Raw genomic sequence first — 11785 nt, 5'->3', positions numbered from 1 at the left:
CACAATCAGAGAGGGAGTATAATTAGACTCTATCAACATTCTCATTTCCAATCCAGAATCAGTGTCCTTAGTCTGTTCCTATAAAAACACACAGTGACAAGCCATTTCTTTAATTGTTATTTCTATTTTCATTGTTTTTCAGCTGTGATTTAGTGCAGAGTTCTGCTGAGCACAAACCACAGCCAATTGCCAATTGTATATATTTGTTTATTGTTGTTCAAGAGATGATGACTTCCTCTATTACACTCTGCAGCCAGGTGACAACTGCTGCACTGGAGAGTCATGTGATGGCTTAAAATGCAGGTCGAGGTGTGCTTTTAATGAGAATACGGATGAAGAAATTAGACAGCCTTAGCGAAACCCATACGAATGCTCCCAAAGTCGAAAATGGAGTAATATTCCCCAATGAACACATCTCCCAGGATCCAGAGGTTTCTACTTGTAGCGGCAAATCCACTGGAGCAGCTTTTTTGGACGTCAAAAGTTTGCTGTAAGGAAAAGGAGAACAATTAACATTAAAAAAATATTCCTATTGCATCTTCTAAAATTTCAAAGTTTATTCTAGCACCCCATCGGTGTCCAATAACACCGCATCAGGCATGTTCTGCAGATTGTTACAGTTTATGTTGTACTGTAAGAAAATAGAAACAGCATTCAGTTATTGTGTCGGTATAAAGATTTACAATAACTCATTAATAGTGCAATGCCATTCCTAATTAATCAATATTGAGCTAAAGATGAGGTGAAATTGGAATAAACAAGCAGGATAACAGGAAATGGTTAAAGAGAAAGATTGGCGATTCCCAGTATAGATTTAATTTCCATATAGCAACATCACACCAAAACATTTCTAAATATCAGTGTTCATCTCAATGCCAAAACAATAATAAATAGGATAATGGATTTCACATTTTGTCTTCTGATTCTGTGTACTATTTCTGCATGACATTTTCCACTTGAATAAGAAGGTTCCAAAATGTAAAGACTCCTCACCTTCAATTTGCTACAAATATTGGTGCCTTTCAAATGTTTCTGGGGCAGTATGTCCAAGCTAGTGTGATTGTTGCCTCATATTTGTGAAATTTAATTTAACATCACTCTGTCCTCTCACTCCCGCCCACTCTACCCCTCCCTTCCCACATACCATCCCCACCCGCACCCACAAGAGGCTGAGAGAATTTCCACAGAGCAAATTATGGATGAGAATTTGCAAGATTTTTTACAAATGTAGCGTGTAGCATTTTGTCATAGTGTAAATGATCTGTTAGAGGCTGCATTGTGAATGAATCATTGATGCACACTCAGACACTCCACATCCACGCCCAATGTTGGAACATGGGTTTACCTCTCCATAGGAAGTTGGAGTTGCTCCAATGCCCTGCTGGATATTGTCAATGGGTGTACTGGGGCCAACAAGAAGAGAAGTACCAGTATCAACAATGGCAGGACAACCTCCACTGCAGGCCACAACCTCACCATCGATTGTCACCCTGGACAGAGAAAAATGCGTCAAGAATTCGTCAAAGACTTAAAACTGCCTCAAGTATTAGACAAATTGAACAATTAATAGCAAGTTGAGTTTCCTAGCTCGCTGAGACATTTATTATATCTTAAATAAACGCTGATTCAGCTGAGATCTTAAAATTAGTTTAAGTATTTTATTCCTTCTTTCCTTTTAGTTTGTTTGTTTCAATATAATTTGTTAAAACCATTATCTCAGACTTCAATAGAGAAGCAGAAAATATCTATTCCTCTTGTCGATGGGTAATCACTTACCTGTCAATGAGGATTTCCCAGTAGGCATCATGAATGACAGGAACCCAGTGAATTTGGCCTGTGTAGTGACTTGAATCAATTCCACCAAATAGGATTTCACTGCCGGACTGACCTTGCTGTCTGTAAAACAAAAGAGAATTCAAGAAAAGCTCAGAGATTGATATATTTCCAGTTTAGAGGTAGCACTTAGTAATGTGACTGCCTATTGGATATTAAATCTAAAATCAACAACTTTCTAAAGCAGTTACAAGAGCAGGTCAAAGGCTTGGAATCGCATTACGAGTGACCCACCTCCTGACTCCACAAAGTCTGTCCACCATCTACAAGGCACAAGTCAGATGTATGATGGAGTACTCCCCATTTGCCTGGATGAGTGCAGCTCCCACAACACTCAAGAAGCTTAACATCATCCAGGACAAAGCAGTCCACTTGATTGGCACCACATCCACAAACATTCACTCCCTCCTCCTCTGACGCACAGTAGCTGCAGTCTGTCCCATTTACAAGATGCACTGCAGGAATTCACCAAGGCTCGTTAGACAGTACCTTCCAAACCCACGACCACTACCACCTAGAAGGACAAGGACAGCAGATAGATGGGAACGACACCACCGGGAAGTTCCCCTCCAAGTCACTCACCATCCTGACTTGGAAATATATCGCCGTTCCTTCACTGTCGCTGATTCAAAATCCTGGAGCTCCCTTCCTAACAGCACTGTGGGTTTACCTACATCACATGAACTGCAATGGTTCAAGAAGGCAGCTCACCACCACCTTCTCAAGGGCAACTAGGGATGGACAATAAACACTGGCCCAGCCAGTGAAGCCCACATTCCATGAATGAATAAAGAAAAATATCAAATTCATGACCCTGATCAACATGCACTGTTACCTCATCAAAATTTATAATCAAATTCATTTAGCATGATTTATGTTGAACAATTCTATGCCAAATTTCCTTACTTAATCCACATATGTGCAAATGACTTGCGGCACCCAACAACAGATAGAACAGATGAATCCCATCCATTGACAATTGCCGTGTAAATTATAGCAGGTTAAATATCTACAGCACAAGATCTACTAGCACAGTTTATGTGCCACTGAATTATTGCCTTTAACCAGCAACTGGCTCTGAGAATAACATAGATTTCAGGTGGAAGCTGCAATAAATGTAAGTTAAGATGTAGTTTTCTCTTCTGTTTGGTAAACTGAGAGATTACTTACATCCAAGTAGTTAATCATTGGTTCACTTGTCTCCAGAGTTAAGGGTTGTTCAAACTTTGAGCAGGGATCATATGGATGATTCTTCAGGAAGTCTTCCAGCAACCCTTTCTCCTTAAGAACATCACGGCCAGATTTACCCTTATACAAGGGCACTCTGTAAAGAAATAAAATAAGTTGCAAATGTCATCACATTTTCTGTTCCTTGCTGACATATTATTCATTTCCTCTTTTGTCTTGTGTTGATTTCCTACCTGATCATACATTCAGAGAGCTGAATGCAAGCGAGGGTGATGAGCAGCCACTTCATCTTGCCGGTTGGGTTGGTTCCGAGACTCTACAGAATCTAGAGTTTGGGACCTGAGACGCAACATTTATTCTCTCTCTGACCAAACTATTCCATTGCTCAGAGATTGATATATTTCCAGTTTAGAGGTAGCACTTAGTAATGTTACTGCCTATTGGATATTAAATCTAAAATCAACAACTTTCTAAAGCAGTTACTAAAAGTCATTGATTGCAATGTTGCCATAAATACTAAAAATGAATTCAAAATTATAAATTCAAATTGGGCAAGTCTACCTTTTAAATGAATGATGCGGAATATATTCTGGCTCTGTTTATTGGTTCTATTCTGAATTGGGTTGAAGCACCAGAGGACAAATTCAAGGTTTGGAACCAAATCACTTTGATACAAAGCACCTGCATTGATGTTGAGTCTTTCACATCCTGAGAATGGCCTTAAATTCTTCTCACCCAACTAATACTTTTGAGGTGTATTTAACATTGCAGTGTAGACAAAGGTGGTAGGCAGTTTGTACACAGCAGTGTCCCACAAATAATCTGAGCAAACTCAGTGAAAAGATACCACGGACATCAGTTTCCTGCCCAATTCCCATATCCATCAATTCCATGAGTGGCCAAAAATCTGTCTATCTCAGCCTTAAGTATACTCAATGATGGAGCATCCGCAAACCTCTGGGGTAGAGAATGCCAAAGATTCACAATATCCTGATAGTGAAGAGGTTTCTCAACATGCTAGCCCCAGCCACCTATCCTGACTCTATGCTCCTTTGTTCTAAATTCCACAGCCAGAAAATAACCTCTCAGTGTCCATCCTGTCAAGGCCCTTCAGAAACTTGTATGTTTCAATGAGACTGTTGTATTTTATGCCTCGGAGATATGCAGAGATGATACACCATTTTCTAATTGCACAGGATAAGATTTATTTACAATGCTTTAAAAATGCCTGCTTCCACGCTTGCAGCAGCAGGCCTCAGTTCAGTCTCTGCCTCTCTCTCTCTCTTGAAGTGCACAGCCAGACTTAACTAATCATACACAGTGAGCAGTGAACAGAGGCACAGAATCAAATGTTGAGCAATTGAGCACTACTGGGCTCACCTCTAACTCTTCTAACCTCCAGAGAATATAAAGCTAATTTACTCAACATCTCTTCATTGGATAACCCTCTTACCCCAGGGACCAATCTAGTGAACCTTTGATATACTGCCTCCAGTGCAACTATATCTTTCCTAGGATACAGGGACCAAAACTGCCCATGGAACTTCAGGTGTGGAGTACAATGCCACACTAAAGTATTGACATTCACAATGTGCTCAAGTTTTACATTCGATTTGAGCCCATGGCATTGACACAAGACAAGAGCGTTAACAACTAAGGCAAGCTGATTGTTTGAGTGAAAGCTAAATAAGCAGTTCCTGTTTCATTCAGGGAAATAATATGTAGCAACAAGTGCATAAAAGATTTTCACCTTGTTAGGTACACAGAGAAGAGAGGCACATCCACCAGTCTCTGAGATATCATGTTACTAAATACAGTGGTGGCTCCTGATGCTGCAAGAGATGGAAAGCCCATGCCCAGAATTCCATCAAATTTAACAGAGGAAAAGAAACCACCAGGTTCAGTTGTACTTAAACCAAATTCCTGGATAAGCATGTCTGAAATCTAGAAAAATAGAGTCAAGTGATTATTCATGAGAAATTAAGCAGAATGTTATCCAGTGAATTGTAATTTCTCCATAAATTGTACTTAGCAAACATATTGTCCCACACCCATGCAGCCAATCATGCGCCCCAGTGGGTTAGATGACCAATTAAACTCTTTTTTAACAATCCTGGTTCATGGATAAATTTTGGAAAAGAAATGGGGAGTAGCCACATGAGCTTCTTTGAATAGTAGATGGTAGTCATTTACATCCACTTCAAAGGTTACCTATAACACTATGGCAGTCTCAATCTAGATTATCTGTACAAGTGGGTTTCAACTCGCAACCTTCTGACTCAGAGTGCTACCACTGAGTTAAGGCAGACGACTGGCAGAGGTCATATCTCACATTCAACGCAAATAGACATAAGGGTGTGAGTTGAACTGAAGTAAGGGAGCATTTTCATCAAATATCTACTGTTCCAATGGAAAGAATTTCAGGCAAGTTTTATTACAAATCCTCAACTTGGACGTTGAGACACTCTCTGCTCCATCATCATTACACTCCCACGTATCTGTTCGTCTTCCAACTGATCAAACTCATTACTTTTGATTCCAAGATCTTTGTGTCCTTATCTGGAACATATTACCTTAGACATCAATTATCACTGTTATGTCGTTGAATTTACTTGATGAAGGGGCTACAATCTACTTACTCTGATAGTGTCATATCCCAGTATTCCTGTCATGGCTCCTGTACCATACTGGATAGATACACCCTGGTTGTTTGAACGATATGTTGATGACAATTTGGGGTTGAATCTTTTATGCACCACTGGAACAGAACATTCATTTCATGAAATTAATAACAAAAACATTTCACCATTTAGTCTAATACATCAAGAAACTTTTGTGCCAGAAAAGAATCAATTACTCACATTTTTAAAAGTTTCTATTTTTAAAAAGCACCCACCCAATTTTCTTTAGCCTCTTAGGTGTATTACTGGTTCCCTTTTCCTTGGAATGAGGTCCTGAGATTGTGAGGTGGATCAGAAAGCTGTGTTCATGTGTGAGGTGGAGCCCTGAGTTGGACATGTGTGTGCACGTGTGTGTCCATGTGCACACTTACAAAGGAAGACACTTCATGCCAGTCTAGGGGAGACCCTCTTGTTAGCCTAGCCATTGGATAAGCTTAAACCTAATCAAATTTAACATGACACCAGAATGGTCCCTGGGTGAGGGATTTTTTGCTACCAGGTCAGGTTGGAGATCCTGGGCTCGCTCTCTTTGGAGCAAAGGTGATTGAGGGAAAATTTGATAGAGTTGTAGAAGATAATAAATTTATGATGGCTTTAGATAAGGTAGAGAAAGAAAAGCTGTTCCCATTAGCTGATAATTTAAAGACCAAGGGTGCAGATTTAAGGATTCGGGCAAAAGATGCAAGCGGATGTCAGGAAGAACTTTTTTAAGCAGTGGGCTGTAGTGACCTGGAACGTGCTGCCTACAAGAATGGGAAGTAGAAATAATCAATGATTTCAAAAGGAAATTGGGTGAGAACTTGAGGAATATAAACCAGCCGGGCTATGGGGATAGAGCCATGGAATAGCACTGACTGGGTTGCTCCACAGTGAGCTGGCATGAACCCGATTGGCTAGATTGTCCCCTCTGTGCAGTAATGACTTCATGACTCTATGACTCAGCGTTATGAGGAATGTACCTTTGTTGTGTACTTTTGATTAGTTTAGTATTTTTATGAACTGACTTATCACTGAGGTTTCAAAACTTTGTTCCAACAGGTTCCAGATTTTCAATTTGCTTTGTTGCCGCAAAATCTCCACCGTCCATTATCTTTGCCAGTAACCATCCGATCCAGGAGTGTGAACTGGAAATTATTTTACACTAATTCAAAGATCTTAGTGTAACTTCAGCCTAAGATTTATCCATATCCAGAGGGAGACAAAGAACCACAGCGAAAACCTCCAAGAAATCAAAGCTCGGTTAAATTTCTCTCCGAGCCCAGAGATAACCAAGCAAAATTCTAGGGTTTCATCCAATCTTACAAAACACACTGTTCAACTGTGACTATTGTAGAAATTTGACTCTCTTCCTAACACAACTGACCTTAACATGAAGACAATTCACAAAGGGAAGTATGTTAACAGCAGGGTAATATTTACTTACTGCATGGATTGTCAGAACAGTAAACTGATGGGACCCAGAGATTGGATGAGCCAGTGTCAAAGATGACGGTGAAGCTCTGTGGTGGATTCCCAATGCTGATTGCTCCATAGTATGACAACTGTCAGCAAAAAGAAAAAGACCAAAATATATCACCTGGAAATATATCATTGTGTTATTAGGCTCAGGTTCCTCTACACCCATTAGAAAATGTAAATCTTCCCATCACTCCTTTATTCTAATCACATGATGCAGAAGTAGAAGAGTGTAGCTATTTAAATGCAAGAGATTTAATGAGTAGGAATAAGCAATGCATCTGTTCCTATGTATTATACTGAATAATATACTTCATGTCTAAGATCATGTTGCACCTTTCATTCATGTTCTCTTTTAACTTCAGGTCGCATCTCAACTCCAACTGATGCTAACAAGACTGATAGCATTGTTAAACACCCACCCAGCAACACAAGCCATGCTCATTAAAGGTACCCAGGAATATTAACCCAGTAACCATCAGCATTGGTTAGACAAGCAGCTGCCAGTTCACAGGTCTACAGAAATCACAAGTAATTTCTCACAATCAATCAGAAGTTTCAAATCCAGATCAAAAGGATTCAATGTTGTGAGCACCAGCTTTTCATAGAAACATAAAAGACCCATCATGTCCTGCTAACTTGCTAGAATAGCCATTCATCTAGGCCTACACCCCCGCATTATCCCCGTGTCCCTGCCAATATTTTCTCTTAGTTATAGTTATGCATTTTCCTTTTCAAAGCTGCAATTGAATCTGCCTCCTCCACCCTTTGAGTCAGCACGTTCCAGATCCTAACCACCGGCTGTGTAAAAAATGCTTTGTCCTTGTGTTTCCTTGTGTTCTTTTGCCAACCGCCTTAAATCAGTAACCACTCGTTCTTGACCATTCTCCCAATGATTTTGACAACCTCTATCAAATGTACTCTTAATCTTCTCTTCAAGTACAACAGCCCCAGATTTTTCAATCCATCCATGGAACTGAAATTTCTCATTCCTGGAACCATCTGGTAAATCTTTTCTGCCCCCTTTCTAATGCCTTTGTATCCTTCCTATAATGTGGTGCTCAGAATTGGACATTTGACTCCAGTTGAGGTTGAATCAATATTTTGTCTAATGGTTCATCATAATTTCCTTGCTTTTATGATCTGCATGTCTCTATTTATGAAGTCACTGCCATTGTCCCATTTATTCGATGGCTTCAACTTTGATGACAAGTTGTTATGTGGCACTTTATCAAATGCCTTTAGGAAGTCCACGTATGAATGAAGAGTGCAGGAGGGCATGCCAGGAGCAGCACCAGGCATACCTAAAAATGAGATGTCAACCTGGTGAAGCTATAACACAGGACTACTTGTGCACCAAAGAGCATCAGCAGCAAGTGATCGATAGGGTTAAGTGGTCCCACAACCAACAGATCAGATTTAAGCTCTGCAGTCCTGCCACATCCAGTCGTGAATGGTGGTAGACAATTAAACAACTCACTGGAGGATAAGGCTCCACAAATATCCCCATCCTCAATGATGGAGGAGCCCAGCACAGCAGTACAAAGATAATGCTGAAGCATTCGCAACAATCATCAGCCAGAAGTGCCGAGTGGATGATCTATCTCGGCCTCCTCCGGAGGTACCCAGCATCACAGATGCCTGTATTCAGCCAATTTGATTCACTCCACGTGATATCAAGGAACGGCTGAAGACACTGGATACTGCGAAGGCTATGGCCCCTGACAATATTCCGGCAATAGTTCTGAAGGCTTGTGCTCCAGCACTTGCCGCGCCCCTAGCCAAGCTGTTCCAGTACAGCTACAGCACTGGCATCTACCCGATTATGTGGAAAATTGACAGGTATGTCCTGTACACAAAGAATAGGTCAAATCCAACCCGGCCAATTACCGCCCCATCAGTCTACTCTCCATTACCAGTAAAGTAATAGAAGGGTTCATCAACAGTGCTATCAAGTGGCACTTGCTTAGCAATAGCCTGCTCACTGACGCCCTGTTTGGGTTCTGACAGGGCCACTCAGCTCCTGACTTCATTATAGCCTTGGCTGAAACATGGAGAAAAGAACTGAACTCCCGAGGTGAGGTGAGAGTGACTGCCCTTGACATCAAGGCAGCAGTTGACCAAGTGTGTCCTCAAGGAGCCCTAGCGAAACTGGATTCAATGCCAATCAGGGGGGAAAGATCTACACTGGTTGGAGTCATACTTAGCATATAGGAAGATGGCTGTGATTGTTGGAGGTCAGTCATCTCAGCTCCAGGACATCACTGCAGGAGTTCCTCAGGGTAGTGTCCTAGACCTAACCATCTTCAGTTCCTTCATCAATGCCCTTCCTTCCATCATAAGGTTAGAATTGGGGATGTTTGCTGATGATTGCACAGTGTTCTGTACCATTTGCGACTCCTCATATACTGAATTAGTCCATGTCCAAATGCAGCAAGACCTGGACAATATCCAGGCTTGTGCTGACAATTGGCAAGTAACATTTGCGTCACACAAGTGTCAGGCAATGACCATCTCCAACCACATAGAATCCAACCATCGCCCCATGATGTTCAATGACTCATCACTGAATCCCCCACTATCAACATCCTGAGGATTACCAGTAACCAGAAACTGAACTGGACTAGCCATATAAATGCTGTGGCTACAAGAGCAGGTCAAAGGCTTGGAATCGCATTACGAGTGACCCACCTCCTGACTCCACAAAGTCTGTCCACCATCTACAAGGCACAAGTCAGATGTATGATGGAGTACTCCCCATTTGCCTGGATGAGTGCAGCTCCCACAACACTCAAGAAGCTTAACATCATCCAGGACAAAGCAGTCCACTTGATTGGCACCACATCCACAAACATTCACTCCCTCCACCTCTGACGCACAGTAGCCGCAGTCTGTCCCATTTACAAGATGCACTGCAGGAATTCACCAAGGCTCCTTAGATAGTACCTTCCAAACCCACGACCACTACCACCTAGAAGGACAAGGACAGCAGATAGATGGGAACGACACCACCGGGAAGTTCCCCTCCAAGTCACTCACCATCCTGACTTGGAAATATATCGCCGTTCCTTCACTGTCGCTGATTCAAAATCCTGGAGCTCCCTTCCTAACAGCACTGTGGGTTTACCTACATCACATGAACTGCAATGGTTCAAGAAGGCAGCTCACCACCATCTTCTCAAGGGCAACTAGGGATGGACAATAAACACTGGCCCAGCCAGTGAAGCCCACATTCCATGAATGAATAAAGAAAAATATCAAATTCATGACCCTGATCAACCTGCACTGTTACCTCATCAAAATTTATAATCAAATTCATTTAGCATGATTTATGTTGAACAATTCTATGCCAAATTTCCTTACTTAATCCACATATGTGCAAATGACTTGCGGCACCCAACAACAGATAGAACAGATGAATCCCATCCATTGACAATTGCCGTGTAAATTATAGCAGGTTAAATATCTACAGCACAAGATCTACTAGCACAGTTTATGTGCCACTGAATTATTGCCCTTAACCAGCAACTGGCTCTGAGAATAACATAGATTTCAGGTGGAAGCTGCAATAAATGTAAGTTAAGATGTAGTTTTCTCTTTTGTTTGGTAAACTGAGAGATTACTTACATCCAAGTAGTTAATCATTGGTTCACTTGTCTCCAGAGTTAAGGGTTGTTCAAACTTTGAGCAGGGATCATATGGATGATTCTTCAGGAAGTCTTCCAGCAACCCTTTCTCCTTAAGAACATCACGGCCAGATTTACCCTTATACAAGGGCACTCTGTAAAGAAATAAAATAAGTTGCAAATGTCATCACATTTTCTGTTCCTTGCTGACATATTATTCATTTCCTCTTTTGTCTTGTGTTGATTTCCTACCTGATCATACATTCAGAGAGCTGAATGCAAGCGAGGGTGATGAGCAGCCACTTCATCTTGCCAGTTGGGTTGGTTCCGAGACTCTACAGAATCTAGAGTTTGGGACCTGAGACGCAACATTTATTCTCTCTCTGACCAAACTATTCCATTGTCACGAGGCCTCAGATACGATCATTCAGTATGATAAGTAAGTATTAATATACTCATGATTAGTTTATCTCAAATATAATCTTTTTAGTTAAGGACAACCGTCAAACTAAGTGGCAAGTAATTAAGAGCATTTGGGTTATAACAAAACACTTGAAGTATTGTATAAATCAGGCTAAAAACAATTGTGTTAGAGCCACAAAATATCAATATCACAAGTGCACCAGAAGATAAGTTAACTGTTGTATACAACATTTAACCAGTTCATGTTTGTGGCAGCCCATCCACCAACATTCACTCCAACCACCACCAATGCACAGTAGCAGCAGTGTGTACCATCTGCAAGGAGCTCACCAAGGCTCCTTTGACAGCTCCTTCTAAATCCATCACCTCTTCCATCTAGAAAGACAAGGGCAGCAGACACATGGGAGCACCACAAACTGGAAGTTCCCCTCCAAGCCACTCATCATCCTGACTTGGAAATATATTGCTGTTCCTTCACTGTTGCTGGATCAAAATCCTGGAACTCCATCCCTAACAGCACTGTGGGTGTACCTACACCACGGCGGTTCAAGAAGGCAGCTCACCACCACCTTCTCAAAG

General features: G+C 41.3%; 1 pseudogene; it reads right to left on the bottom strand.

Annotated features, from left to right (window-relative positions):
- Positions 1-341: 341 nt before the first annotated feature.
- On the bottom strand, positions 342-11091 carry LOC144683236 (pepsin A-like; annotated as a pseudogene).
- Positions 11092-11785: the final 694 nt, after the last annotated feature.

This window comes from Cetorhinus maximus, chromosome 8, assembly GCF_964194155.1.
Source record: "Cetorhinus maximus chromosome 8, sCetMax3.hap1.1, whole genome shotgun sequence".
Classification (NCBI taxonomy): domain Eukaryota; kingdom Metazoa; phylum Chordata; class Chondrichthyes; order Lamniformes; family Cetorhinidae; genus Cetorhinus; species Cetorhinus maximus.
Note: the sequence above shows the minus strand (reverse complement) of the source record. Positions and strands in the feature narration are given on the sequence as shown.